At 55.5% G+C, this 15,138-nt stretch overlaps 1 protein-coding gene across 3 annotated transcripts in view; it reads right to left on the bottom strand.

Moving 5' to 3' along the window:
• Tet (Ten-Eleven Translocation (TET) family protein) overlaps nucleotides 1–15,138 on the bottom strand; it is a 185,756-nt gene that overhangs the window by 119,211 nt on the left and 51,407 nt on the right. The gene's annotated exons all lie outside the window — the stretch shown is intronic.

Below are 15,138 nucleotides of genomic sequence, written 5' to 3'. Positions count from 1 at the left end.
CTTGCGCTAGTTTGGATATGTCGTCAATCCAAATAAAGTTTACAGTGGCACCCACGTGTACTGTTCCAGTTGAATAATGTCATCCTGTGCAGCCACGAAGCATTGAGTCACAAAGTGGGGTCAGGAATCGACAACAAAGTTAGTACTATAGTGATGAAAATGGGTGAAGTAAAAATACAGCGGTGCAGTCAGCCACCCTGGCCAACGCTGCTGTCAAGCCAGAGCCACTTTGCATACCACACCCTGTACACATGTAACTAAACAGACTAGCAACTCGGCTTTGCACCTGGAAGGTCCGTTACGAGGGCAAGCAAAGCGTACAGCGAATGCGGACACGCAACTATCCAAGCTCGTGGAGCACAGGTTCAACGGCAAAGAGGAGACATGCTTTCAGTCGCGCACTCCTTTCGCGATCCGGATCCAAACACTGCAGCAGCGCTCCAAAGGACACGCATGCTTCCATAAGCCGAACCGCAGGACGACGTAGCGCACGCTAATGCCGATGTTGCGAGCAGAGCAGGCACAGACAGCCCGCGGCGCGCGAAGCGACGGACGGCCGCTCCGCGCGCCTCGTCGTCGCGTGGCCGCGAGAGCGAGCAGGGAAGGTGGCGGGGGTCGACTACTGGTCGCGACGCTGCCAGGGCGGTTCTTGCTTTTTCTCGGAACCGTTAGGGAGGGGAACGCGCTTTTGGCGGATTAATCTGTCCGCGGGATCTGCTTGGAGCGCGCGGACGGTCCGCGATAATTCGTCGGGCCGCCTTAATACCCGCGGCCGCCGACGGCTTGGCGGGAAATCGCTTGCCCGAGAGAAGCCGCGCGCGCGCGCAGCGGTGAACGAGCGGCTCGTTTCCGACGCGGCCGTGGGAATCTGCGGGGATTCCGCCCGCCGCGCTAGAGACAAAGCTCAGCCGAGGCGTTGGGAGCAGGCGCGCAGGTCGGCCTGTACGGGAGAAGACGGCTCCTAATCACCGCAGAAGCGACTTCACAAGCAGCCAAAAGCGCAGCCTGCGAAAACGCGCACACGGGTGAGGTTCTACGAGCAGGTGTGTACGGGTACAAACACGAAGTAAACAGTCAGCTGGTAATGCACTCGAAAATAAAAAAAACATTGTCACCTCTGGAGTGCCAATTCAGGTTCCCTCTCATACTGCTCGTTCCCCGAGCATGCAAATAAACGCGGCCAGAGAGGCTGTGTCCCTTTCTCCCGCGACCCCTCTTCACAGGTCACACCCCTCCGGCTGCACGCGCGTTCTCTTGCGTACAAACGTGTACACTTACCTCTGAATACATTATTAATATATAATGCATAAATGCAGTTCTATACTTATTAATTTCTTTGTTAAACTAGCATTACTGCACGGCTCAAAACGCACCTTATAGGCAGGGCATCGAGGAAATATAACAGAAAATGCGCCAGAGCAAAATGGCAAGGCGCCAGCATTACCTGCAGAGAGAGTGAATACAACACCTTATCAGATCAGCACAGTGGATGGTGAATTGTTTTACGTGAATAATCATGCGCTAGTACTCGAGCTTAGGCCTAATGACAGACGCATTCGCTAGAAAACATCCGCACAGGTGAGCCTGAACTTATGCCTGCTAAAACATTGCTTGCAGAAAAATAAAGGATAGCGATTCGTTACCATTCACTTCCCCGAGTGGTCCCGATGAACATTTTCTTGATTTCTCCCAGGAAATTTTCGCAGGAATAGTTTTCTCGGTGTTAGGTTTCACATCCAACTGCGTGGCTGCACCATCGATAAGCGTACAGGGGTGAACTTAAATTTACATTGATATTTACTAAAAGCACTTGATGGTCTACATCGGTAACGCAATCGTAAAGAGTACCGCATAACAGCGTTAACGCTGACAATGCCCTGTACAATGTCAGTGTCAGCCTCACCACACGGGGACTGCGATCATGATTAAATCATGAAAGCACACACTGAAGTGCGCCGCAATACTTGCATCACGCGGTGAATGCTTCTTGCTCAAATAAGACCAATGCTTCACTTGCGCAGAGTACCGGGGCGCACCGTAAGTGGGGAGGTTGGCTAATCGGGCTGACGGGGAGCTTCACAAAAATACACGGCGTGGTTTTTGCCTACTTCATTCGCTCCCTCCCTACGCCAACGGCCGGGCTCATTTCAGCCCCGCTCACCCCACCTCTGAAGGAATGCAGTTACACTGTTTCTAGAGTATGCAGAGAATAATTCCGGCAAACGTGCTCACTTAGTAGTCCCTTTAACCGAGTAACCAGAAAGCGGTTTGACTGGATAACCTTACGACAGACAAGTGTCCGTTTTATTCGCTTTAATGCTCCCTCTCATGTACAGGATATCACGCATAAAGCTATAAACACTTTACGCAGTTGTTTTACTATCTTTCCAAACGGCACAAAACTGCTCAACGCAGTAAATGCGCATGCCTAAATCTGATCCGCAGTGGAAAAGCGTTCGACAAGTGCAAACTACTAAGACAACCGTCACTACAATCAAAGCGCACTGATCACTTGTCAACGAAAGTCAGACGTGCGTAGAGCCCACAGTCAATCAGCCGTTTGTTGTAGATATTTTTTTCCTCGGCAGAGATATCGCTACCAGAGAGGTTGGATAGTCACCCGAAAGTATTGCTTCACAAAGATCCGCGCTTATAAAGGTCGCAAAAGATTTGAAGCGCTAAGACAAATGCGCCCAGTAGAAATGGATGCAGACGACAGCGGGGTCGCGGGAAACGTTTACGCAATCTCCGCAAGGAGGAGGCAACCGCACAGCAATCGAATAACACCGCATACACGAGGCTCTGCAAGCGGTCATCCGAAACGAAATGACGACCCCCCATCGGCCAGGCCGCGATCAACGCGACAGAATAAAGCCGAGGCCTCTCTCGCTCATTGTATGTCCCTGCATCGCTCATCGCGGCGAGCAACAAGTCCGCGACGAGCGCAAGCAGTACGTGCCGGACCGCGGCGCGCGTGATGCATGGAGCCGTCGTAAGCGCTGGCGGCAGGCTATCGCGGAAACGGCCAAGAAACCCCTCCGTGAAGCCCGGCGCGGCGGTTGTTGCAGTGCTTGCCTCGTGTAGGGGCTCTCCTTTTTTACGACTCCTCGATCGGACGAAAGAAAAGCTGTGCGTGCGCGTCAAGTCTCTCCAACAAGTACGCGCCGGCGAACCGTTACGCGCGAGGACTCTGAGGGCGCTATTGAAAGCGCCAATCCCTTCTGTTTTGCCGCGAGCCGGACTGCTCCTCTTTCTGTCTGCGTCGCTTTCCTCCGGCGCCCCGTCTTTTTCGGCGTGGAAACATAAAACTTTACGCCACGGCGTCGAATTTGCTCGCACACGCTGTCGGCGCAAGCAAATACGGGAACAAAGAAGGGAAGCGGGGTCAAAGGCAGCAGCAGCGGTGCCAACGAGGCCCGAAGCAAAAACGCGCACCCCAAGGGACCGGGGGGGGGGGGGGGGGGGGGGGGGGGGGCCTCCCTCGACAAGAGCAAGATATACGCCGCGAGCGAAAGCCGGCTAAATCAGCTGCTGCCGCGAGCTATAATGGCGGAGAGCACGGCGTGAAGCCTAGGCCACGTCCACCTGGCCTGTTGGTTCCCGACGCGGGATGAATAGGCCGAGGGGGGACGGCTGCCACAATGGAGAGAGCGCCGGGAAGATTTGGTAGGGAAAGCTACGACAAAAAGCAAAAGAGGCCGGCGCACCATTAGGCATGCATTGAAAAAGAGGGCTTCACTCGGCTTCCCTTGCAAGCATCCCCCTCTCCCAACCCCATGCCCTCCCCGGAGCCGAGGCCCCAGCCGACTGCGGCGCTGCCCAGAGAAAGAGTAGCTCGCTGCGCCGGAGAACAACGGGAGACCGAAGGAGCGCTGCTCTCCGGCGTGATTGATAATTTTTCATCAGAGCGCGAAATCTGGTAACGCATAATGCCCCGACCCCTCTGCGTCTCTCGTGACGGGCTGCGCGTGATAAATGCGACCTTATTCAAACGCGCTACGCGAGCGCGCTGCCACCGTCGTCGTCCGGCGGCAACGCCGGGCCTCGTTCCGAGCGATCGGCGCAAACGGCAAAAAGGAGAACGGGGGAGGGGGCGTTCTGAACTCTATCCACCGTCACGTCTGCTGACGTCGTAAAGCTAACTTGTTTCGTTTTTACGTTACTCTGCTGCCGTACGGTATACGAGGCACGCGACCAGGTGTCCGGCTGTTTCCGAACCAGGAGTAAATTTCGGAGACTGGCGTCGGGCACCGGTCCGTTGTGCCCCGCTTTAATAACAACACAGCGAAAAGAACCAAGTGCGCTGGCTAGTGCCCGACACGTACGACGAGACGGAGCACAGTCTAGCCGCACGCAGCGCACAACACGCAACAAAAAGGCTAAAAGACAAAATATCGGCTAAAGTTCACGCGAAACCGAGACAGTGGGCTTTCAGCAGCACAGTGGCGGCCGCACGTGCGCGCACACACCGCACGCAGCACCGCTCGGCGAGTTCCGATGGGAACTACCAGCGAGCGGGCGACGCAGCAGCGTGACGGCGTCTACGCAACGCCCGAGAGCGAATCCGTTATCGCAACGACGAAGCCAACATGTGCCATATGGTGGTCGTTCCGTTTCGCGTCGCGACTCTGCTTTCACGAAATTCCGTCCGATCGGGAGAGAGAGGACGAAGGAGAGGGGGGAGGGCTCTTCCGGCTCGCCGGCGCCAGAGCGGCAGCAGCACCGATGTGAACCGCGCGCATTAGGGCGGCCAAAAGCGCACAGAGCAAGCGACTACCCCTCCTGCCAGAGGGGTAGGGAAAGAAAAGCGCACAAAAAGTGAGGGGGGGGGGGGGGGGGGGGGCATAGAAGCGAGGCCAGGGCAGCACCTCCTGGAGAGGACTGCCAGCGAAGGCCACTGAGGAGACAGCAGACAGACAGGCGGTGATGTCTGCAACCGGAAGTCAAAAGCTCGACACACAAGAGAAAGAAAAACACGCGCATTTTAAGGAGGAAGAAAGAAAAAAAAAAGGGAGGACGGTGAGAAAGAGGGGTACAGACAGAGACGGCACCCAAGCGACGACCGCGTGGCTTCGCTCGCGGTGGATAAACATCTTCGCGGATTCCTTCTCAATTTCCTTCGCTTCTTGGTCGCTTCAAATATGTTGGACAGAAAGAAGAAAAAAAAAGGAAGAAAAAAAAGGAAAATAACAGAACACGCAGAGAACGTTCCTTCCGAAACTCGATCTCTGTCCTCTCAGTGCGCTGCTCCAACGTTGTGCAGATGCGCGCCCCGGGCGGAAAGGAAGCGCGCGGAAATACGAGCAACGGACGAGGAGCGAGGGAGATGTGGTTGCAGACCCCCTCCCCGCGACATGTGGGCACACCTGAGGAAGAAGACGCGCCAGACATTTGCGCGCTTACCAACCCTCCACCCCCCGTCTATGTGACACACATCGGGAACAGCTATCTCCTAGAAAGCGAAAAAGTTCGGGAAGAAAGAACGCCTGAGCAGCGCGCACTAAAATATCAACTCCCCTCTTCCAGTGTGGCACAGGCAACAGCGGTTTTAAATAGGCAAACAGTGGCGCATTTCGCTTAGCGGCGCTGATGGCGGCTATGTAGTTTGTAACGGCTCGCACATGCTTCAAAAACATGGCGGAGGCGGAAAAACGGAGCGAAACGGGAAATCGGACAACAAAAACCCCAAATGGATTTGGCCACCCTGTCCTATCGTACACAAAAACGCTTTTTACATCGGATTGCGCCGTGGCGCGAAGTATTCTAAGCGGTATTTCGTCGCTTCAATCACTCCCCATTCGTCGGCCTCGCACCTGGATTTAAGTAAACCTAAGAATAACAGGGCCAGTCGTCCCTTCCCCGCCTTTACAGATGGCCGCGCGTTGTGTTATCGGCTTCTCATGCTGCCCTCTTTTTACGTCACACACCCAGGATTCTACAGAAGTACCAAGAACTGGAAGTTTTGTAGCTGGACCACGTTTTCGAAGGCGCCGCAGAGCAACCGACGAATACCGAGGAAGTTAATCCGTTCAGAAATCGTGGGTAAGTAAAAGCGTTCCCATGTTCTGTACAGACGACAAACTTGCGTGACAGTCCCCATCACACGCACGGTACGTCCCTTTTGACGTGGTCCTTGAAGTTTTTGACAAGAATCGAATGCTGGCACCCAGGGGATCTGCAGAATACCAGCACGGCACATGATAATACAGCCCTGTAAAGACCGCGATCTCCGCTCGCCAGGGTCCGGCCCCAGGCCGGGCTAACCAGACGCCCGACGGCGCCTAAATATCCGGCTGCCGATATATTTCACCCACCGCCGAACGTTTGCGCCGGAAATTGCGCATGGACAGCGCAACATTCTCCCTTGCAGGGATGGAAGACTTGCAGTGCTCATCACTCAGGGGGTCGCATCAGCAGCATCGCAGGACCACAGCTTGGCCCAGGGGAAAGGTGCCGTCGCTCATTCGCGACTTACGACCGCGGCGCCCGCCGTCAACTGTCGCGACCTGCCAGAGATAGTAGCGACGGGCAGCCCCGAAAGCCAGCGCAGCGAGAGGCCTACCGCGAGCGAGAGACAGACTAAATAAACCCGAGAAAGAAAAATAACCACGAGCGCGGTATGCTGCCGGCGCCTGACTTGAGCTGGGTTCACCGCGGCGTTCTGGCGGGCGCCTTTCGTCCAGGGTTTACCTGCATGCGCTCCCTTGTTGATCTCCGCAGTTTTGGCTACAAAGACTGCTTCGCATCTTTTGTTTACACTGTAGAAACTGCTGGGAGAAGAAAGCGCACTTGTTTCGTTTTCTTCGAAGCGTTACACTGTTCGTATAACTTCTTGAAGACCCCCCAAACGCGGCAACTGCGTTAATCCACGATCTCGAAAAGAGCCTCACCACAACAAAAAAAAAGAAGTGAATGCTGAGATGTCCGGGTTGCAAAGCGTCACGCTTAGGAGGCGACAGGCAGTTCTACGACGTCATCCAAAACACGACTGTGTACTCCGACGTCAAATCCCTGCATGTTGCCCAGTTTGGAAAGATAGCTGTCGTATCCGGTCTATCGTTCGTTGCACATCGCGTCACACAGGAGCCACCACCCCGACTTGTTGTTACGTTCATTTGACTCAATGCCCCGTACAAGCAGTGGCAAAAAAAGCAACGCTCGCCTCGCAATCTAAGGTCCTTAGTTCACTTCCCCGCATCTTCGGAAGACTTTTTTTTTTTTTGCTGATGACGTCATTGGGAGTTTCGTGGATCACTTTACCTGGACGCCGACAGGTTTCGTTGCTAATGGGCCATATAAGGCTCTCGCCTTAAACGCGCTCATTTCACCTTGTACAGGCGGCAACGCAGCAAACGGAAATTTTGCGGCCTCCTGGGCAAAACTGCCCAGCGCGCCTCCGAAAGCCCGTTGGCCTGCGTTGCACTGATGGCAGGCGCGGATGAAGTGCCATCCGGCCGACTTGACACGTAGGAAGAAAGAACGGGCCACAGGACGTCCTCATCGCCAGAGGGGCAAGCAGCGAGAGACCGCTGTGCCCAAGAGGGCGCGCCCTCCCCGCCGGCGGCAGAGAACGGGAAACGCCGCTCGTCCCTCTTGGTGGTAACCGTGGCAACGGGTCATTCTGGGGCCGGCACGGCGCCGCCGCCCTCTCCCGACGGGCTTCACGTGGGCACGGCCGCGCGCAGCTGCGGCCGCCACAATGATGCGTGGAATGTCACAGACCTCCCGCCGCGGGCAAGGTCACCCGGAGAGGGAAGGGGGGTGGCACTGCCTCCTCCTCGCACCTGAAGAAGAGTTGCACGCCCTCGGGGGCACTCGCTTTCTTCGCGGGACACGAGACAAATGAGCTTCGCACCTCCCGGCTCGATCGCAGTGCACTTTCTGCGAAGGCCGGATCGCCGCTGCAGGGACGAAGGAGAGAACCGGGCCAACGGAACGATCAAGGTGCGCGTACGCGAGGAGACGCGTAGACCACGAGCGGGCAGCCTTTCGGCCGTGCCATACGCAGGGTGTTGCTTCATTTTGCGTTCTCCCTTTTCAGATGCGGATGTCAGTCAAAAACGCTTTCTCATCTGCATGCCAGAAGACCCCCACCGCCTAGTTTAACTAGGCCGTTATGGAACTCGCGACAGGACGTGCAAAGACAACTCAAGCAAACCCTTTCGTATTCGACAATCGTATTCTACTACATTGCTTCACCAATGCATGGTGCCCCCGCCAACCGCCTCCTGCTAGAGAGGCGCATGAATCGGCCTCTGCTGCAACGTGGGGTTTCTAGCAGGGACAGTTCAAAGCGCTGCGCCTGTGGTGGATCGAACATAACGCATAGCCGATCACAATGATTGCATAACTTTCGTGCTGTAGGCCACCAACCTCACGATATATCAACTCCAGGAGCGCGTAAATCAATTCAAAGGTCAATCATGCCGGTAGTGTGTGCTTGCCATAATAGCACGGTGTCCGTTTCTCAACGCCCACTTGCTATTCGCCCTTTTCCTCCTCACTTTACTTCCCTGGCCCTATCTGTCCCCAGCCCAAAGGCTGATGATGAAACATCCTGGCAATCAAGTACCTAAACTGGCAATACATGCGCCCAGCTACGCTAGGGGTCTCGAGAAGGTGCGAAGTTTATTCGCTATCGTCGCAGCGACAACCGAAGCCTCCAGTACTGCACGGAAACTTCAGGGGCCCCCGCCACGAACAGGCTAGAGGCGTACTAAACGAACGAAACAGGCTAAAACGTATCCAATCAGAATATGTACGGCCAATGTGTAGAGTATGTCGCTGGGGCAGCAGCGAATGCAGAGGCGGTTACCACTAGTGCTTTCCCAGCAGGAGGTGCGCTCAGAAAGCGGCGAGGGACAACGAAAAAAAAAAGCGAGTATATGACAGGATAGAGCAAACCCCACCACGAAAGAGCACGGAGTGCGCTGGCTTTTTCTCAAAACGGTGATTCGGCGCCATGCCATCAACAATTTTGCCAAGTTTTTCGGTTGACAGAGGGGGGAGGGGTGGGGGGCAGTCTGTCAAACTCACGTGGTAACCTACTACAACGGCCTGACAAAATTTTAGCGCAACACCGACCGCGGTGGGCGCCGCGAAAGGGGCGTGCTGCCGCTCGCTCACCGGAGGGTCGGCGAAGCGTCGATCGCGACACAGCGTTAGCTTGCGCCCACGGCGAAGCCCGGGGGAGAACAAACTCCACGGCAAAAGTACACGGTACAGCCGAGTCGCCTTCGAGTCGAATGCGACCGACGAAAAACAGCACGAGCAAAACCAGCAAGCAAAAAGGGAGGGAGAACGAGATGCGGGCAACAGAATTTGGAATTACGCGTCATTTTTCACCATGTCAGACAGCAATACCGGGCTGCGGGGCAGGAGGCGAACGGGGTGGAGCCTGAATATGCCACGCGCGTGCATCAGCAGCCGCGAGGTGAGTCACGCTGCTGAGCCGAGAGCGGCAACGCTGCTAGAGCGCCCTTGGCCACCGCCGGATGCGACGAGCAGGGAGAGCAGCGGCAACCATCATCTCTCCCGGCTCTCGTAGGTGCCACGGCCCAGCTCTGCTGCCACTCGCGGGGGCGCTGCACTAGAGCAAGCCTTTGAAGCCGAATCGTTCTTTGAGAAGGGGCCTGCACTGGAGAGCAGCTGGTACGCCGAGATTCAGAGAACCAACCAATGCGCAGCGAAACGGCTAACCTGCTAGAACTAGGTTGAAAAAAAAAAAATGGCGCATGAAAGTGGCTCACGGCTCGGACGACCTGCCAGCGGTGCGCCAGTAGCTGCAAAAGGGACGCTAAATTCAAAACGCCAAAATTTTAAACCAAACGAGCGACTTGCAGGTCATTGCTTCCACTGAGCTCGCAAGATCGCGTTAGTGGTCCTAGACCCGAACGGGGGAACGTTCTTCCGCCAGAGAGGCTGCTGACGAAAGCAGGCCTCACAGAGAAGCCCAGACAAGCCTGACGGGCGACCAACGGGGGTGGCCACTCGTACGCGGTGAGAAGGTTTGATTCGATTACCACCGGGCCGAGACAAAGAAAGACAGGCGGCGAACAAAGATGGCGGCGCGCCGTGCAGACCCCCCCCCCTCCCCGTAATGGGTCTGTAGCAGCGAAGGCGGATGCACGCTGCTATGCGGCGTGTCTGGCCGCTGAAGGTCTGCTCGGTCACGAACGGCCCAATGGCTGCGCCGCTCCGTGATGACCGGGCCGCGTCCGTCCATGAACTCCGGCGGCGCGCACGGCGCGCGGATATGCGTGTCAGCGGCACGCAGATGGCGCCGCCACTGACCGGACCGAGCTGGCAGTCGGCGAGCCACGCGCGCCGCCGGCGGCCGGCGCTTCGTGCAGTGCTGGCCTGGCTGCGAGCGACGGCGTTCTCAACGCACACCGTCGGCACTGCTCGAACCCGCCTGCGAAACTTGCAAAGGGAACGTGCTGCCAGCGACCGCGCATGCAGTAGGACGCCCCCGTGTGTGGGCCACGCATGCGCAGCGGCACCTGCCCTCGCAGCGTGACTCAGCAGCGAGGATGGCGGAGAGCATCGTGCCATGCAGGGCACGTCGCTCGCCCACCCGCTCTCGTCCGGCAATGAGCGGGCCCCGAGGCTCTCGCTGATCGGGTTAGCGCGCGGACCCCGAGAAGGACGTGCGCCGCGCTGGACCTTCCCGCGCGTTCTCTCTCCTTTTGTCCGGGATGCGGAAAGCAAGCTGACCCCTCGCTCCGACCGCCACGTCAGAGACCGGGGCGCCACGCGACCGGTGCATACTCGCGCCGCTGCGAGCTCCGAAAGCTGCACGGCGGCGACGTCCGATGATGCACTGTCCCGCGGAGGTGCGCTTCGTCAGGCACCACGGATCTGCTGGCGATCCTTGGCGTCGTCACTAAGGGAGTCTTGCGGGTGACTGAGGGCCCACGTCGGTGACGCCCTTTAATATTGCGGTTGGTCCGCTTTTCTGTTGGTGTTCTTGACACAGCGAAGATGCAAACTTAACCGCGTCAAGCTCGTCCGAGAAGCAAACACCAATTTTCTGAACTTATATCGTAGAAGAAGGAAGCAATTACAACCAGTGTGTTCTCGTTACACAAAGCAGGACGCACCTCTTCGAACACTTTGATTTGTAATAGAGCTATCTAACGAACGCCTTCAGAGGAATAGACCCCTCCCCGATGTAAACAACCCGACGTCAAAGGGGTGCGGCCCGATGGGCAAAATGGCCCACTTTTGCTGCTGAACCGGTTTTGCACCTGTCCGGAGTTCGCGTCGCCTTTCCTCTCCCGATTAGAAAAGGCTCGGTAGGCGTCGCACCTGCAGCACCACGCTGTCAGAACCCGCGTGTTCTGCCCGCCAGACCCGAAATATGTAGAATTCGGGGAACGCTACAAAGGCCCTTCTTCCAGTAGCGCTGACAGGCTCCTCAAAAAAGTTCTCGGAACACCGAAATTTTCACAGAAGCTGAATTGCTGGCACGCTAAGCATGCAGCCACGAACTGCAGGGTGTGGGTAGCCCTTCCCTGCACACTGCACCCCTCAATGCCTGTGCGCGCCTCTAGGCAGCTAGGGAATTCGGATTTCTGGTGACTTCGGTGTTAGGAATATTTCTGTGGGCACCTACGCCCACCTGTTCCGGCTGGAGGCCAGCACTGCTTTTCGCTACAGTCCGAATGCAAGCCCACCCCGCCATTATAAAAAAATTTTCACAGAAGGGAAGAGCCGAAGCATAGCCGGCCGGGCAGGCTAGCGGCCGCTAGAAGGGTGCACTACTAAAAGAAAAAAGTCCATTGCCTGGATGTATGGTCATGGACGACATACCACGGCAAGACGCCGATCAAGGACAGAAACGATGGACTTATTAGTCCATTAGTCTTAAATGCAGCTTTAGTTTATGGGGGCTTAACGTTCAAAAGAGACTCAAGTCTGGGGAACGCCGAAGTGAAGGGCTCCTGAATTTTCGACCACCTGGGGTTCTTTAATATGCACTGACATCGGACAGTACACCGGCCTCTAATTTAACCGCCGCGGCCGGGATCGAATCCACTTCTTTCTGCTCAGGAGTGCCATAACCACTGAGCCACCGCGGCGGCTGCAGCTTTGAACAAAGCGAACGATCTGGGCTCTAAAGAAACGAGTATCATAGGTTAACGTACCAACGAGCACCTTTCATCGCTTCACAAGCCTCTCCTTTAAGTAAAGATTACTATCAACCGCAAAGAGAATACGTCGACAAAACCCCGATCGCATGGAAAGGGTCCCTGGGAAATATCCAGAAAATGCGCGACAGTTGGCATCGGGTAGAATTTCACAGGGTAACAACAAACAAGCCCAAACGCCTATGGAATCGAAGGCGATCAAAGAAGCAAACACAATGTCGCGGTATCCACGTATGCTCGGAAAGGCGCCAAGGAGTTTCACGGCCGCGATTTATTTCTTCACGAAGCGAAAGAATGAACAGCTCTACGAGAAGAAAACAGAAAAGAACCCGCGCAGTGTAAAGGAACGCCGGCAAAGGACCCGAGGTGCAGCGAACGGCTCGGCCAACGAAACAAAATCACGCGCAAAGGTTGCTGCCGTAGTACGTCTCGCGAAGTAGCTAGCCACAGCCGGGAAAGGAGAAAAGCACGCGGTGAGAGAGAGATCTGGCTTCCAGAGGCTAACAAACGATACAGCATTTTCACACTCCTTAAATCGACACTTTTGCTCTTTGCTTGGCCCGCCACGGCCGCAGCAGCGTTCCGGGCTGCATCCACGTGCAGAAGAATGCTGCGCGCCAGGTTTCGGAGCACGGCAGCCGGGGGGTGGAAAGGGGGGGGGGGCACCGGAGCGTTTCGCCGAATCGAGTCGGCCGCAGAGGCGGACATGGCACTCGCGTCGTTACAGAGACGCCTTCGCTTTTGCTGCTTCTCTTTTTTTTTGCTCTTTCAACTTCCCTCCGGCCGGCTAAATAACATCGGCAAAAAAAAATAAAATACATAGAAAGCAATGCACGGTAAGCACTGTTTCATTGCGTGTCTTTATGACGCCATGCGCAAGGATCCGGCTTCGCCACAGCACCCGCCGCGTTGCACGGACGTTACCGGCGTTTTTCTCAACGCGGCCAACTTTCTGGCACGGCGCACGCGCGCCATTGTGAATGGAGGGCGCGACGGACGCCACCGCTCCGCTTCGAGCGCAGTTATCGCTCGGTCCGGGGAATTTCAGCGCTGACCATAGGATTCGCATGTAGACAGTGTTTGTCAAAAATACACAGCCAAAGGGGCTTGCCTCCAAGCCTAAGTCCTAGGCTTGGGAGCGTTATTAGGGTCCCTGAGTATGCAAGAGGAGCCACGCTGCGTGGCTCAGAAGCAGACCTCTAGGGCTGTATACTTTTGACAAAAGACTGCACTCCGCACACCGGCAACCGCGCATAGTTGACCTTAACGCGGTCCGCAGCGTTTTGTATTACTCCGCTAGCCAATCACAACAGTAAAGGAAATAAGATACGGACTACTTGTTTGTCTGTGCGGCGGCCTTTGAATCTGGGCGGAGCTTCGCTGCAGACTTGAGTTGTATCCGACTAGAGTAGGCTGCGCGATGTCATTGCAAGTTGAAGAAACCCAGGAGATTTAGATTGATCCGCAGCCATCCACTACAGCGTCTTTTGAAGCGCACGGGCGTCTTCGGGATGACAGTGAAGCAGTAATCGAAAACTTCAACCCCAGCACGTGATACCAAACGCAGTGCACTGGTTAAAAAAAAAGTAAAGAGCAGTCCTACGTAGCAAGAACATGGAAGCGGACGCTACATTTTAAAATAACAAAGGAAATGTTCACAACTGCTATATTTTGAAAAGGTTGCGCAGGGTTCTAAACGCATTGTTCCAAGGGTGATGCAGTTTATCAGCGCTCCAACGTTCACTGGACAGCCCGGCGATCTACAACGGCGGCAAAATCGAAAGGGGCCAAAACACAGTGACTCTGTGGTTCGATTGAGCGACTGCGGCATTTTCGCGGAAGAAGGGGTGGAGAATGTGCCCGCGCCACGCAAGTAGACGAAGTCAACAGAAGCCGCAGCGCCACTTGTCCCGAAGTACCCAATTTGCGTCGTGAGTAGCCGACGGAGGCACCTGATACAGCGAGAAAACCTACTCGCGTCGCAACTGGCTCCAGTTCTATGAAGACAGTCCAATATTCAATACATGCGCAAACCCTCCTGAGCCACACAAATGCAGGCAGGAAAAAAAAAAAACGGGTGACTGAGCTTCCTAAGCAATAGCGACCGTCAGTTCTGCACCAAAAAACCTGGCACTCGTGTGCGACAGTACGTGAAACGCAGATTCGAAGCCGGTCGCGCACGCGCTAGAACGGTAATCCACCCACCCAGCACGTTTCTTCTTTCTCGCACAAGACGAGCGTCTTCCGTCGGCGCCGGTTTAGGAACGACCTTGGCGGGTGTAAAAATGGTCGTCTAAATGCAGCGCTTTGGCAGTGCACCCCGGCGCTGTTCGGCGGCTGCCAAGTCGGCTGACCTGGCTTTCTCGCTCGGGCGAAACACCTGCCGCCAGACGTCAAGGTGCGGGGAGAGAGCACTGCTCGCGGAGACCGACGAGGAGACGACGACAACCGCGGAACAAGATTTCTTCCTTTCTCGTCAGTGCAGCACGATCGAATGGCGGCATAGCTCACCAGGGACCGCAGAAACGACAACAGTTGGGAGCATTTTCTATTTCACATGATACCTACTACCTCCAAAGCCGCCTACGGCAAAAGATAGGTTGCAGCAAGTTTGTTAGCAAGGAGTTTTCCTGCGGCGTTCACCAAAGCAGGTAAAACTAGCACATAGGACACGCGCCTTGCGCAAAAATGAAACGTTGCTATGAATATCCCATATGGCCATATTTGTTTCCGTATACCTATTTTGTTTACAGGTATACTGTCTACCCAGGTGACAATGCCAGGAAAACTGCGCTTGTAGTATAGGTCAAGGCACTATTTGTTCATCCAGAACAGCTTATGCTCAGTTATGCACGGCTCGCTCTGGCGCCGGTATGCGGAGTTCGAGACTTTACCAACTGTACCGTTAAAACACCATAAGCTAAAAGGCAAATGCAGTAAACGGGATGGAGACCAGCAAACATTATGCAGATGTTGCGGTCGTACC

Source organism: Amblyomma mixtum, chromosome 3, assembly GCF_055824585.1.
Source record: "Amblyomma mixtum isolate Tamu chromosome 3, ASM5582458v1, whole genome shotgun sequence".
Lineage (NCBI taxonomy): Eukaryota > Metazoa > Arthropoda > Arachnida > Ixodida > Ixodidae > Amblyomma > Amblyomma mixtum.
Note: the sequence above shows the minus strand (reverse complement) of the source record. Positions and strands in the feature narration are given on the sequence as shown.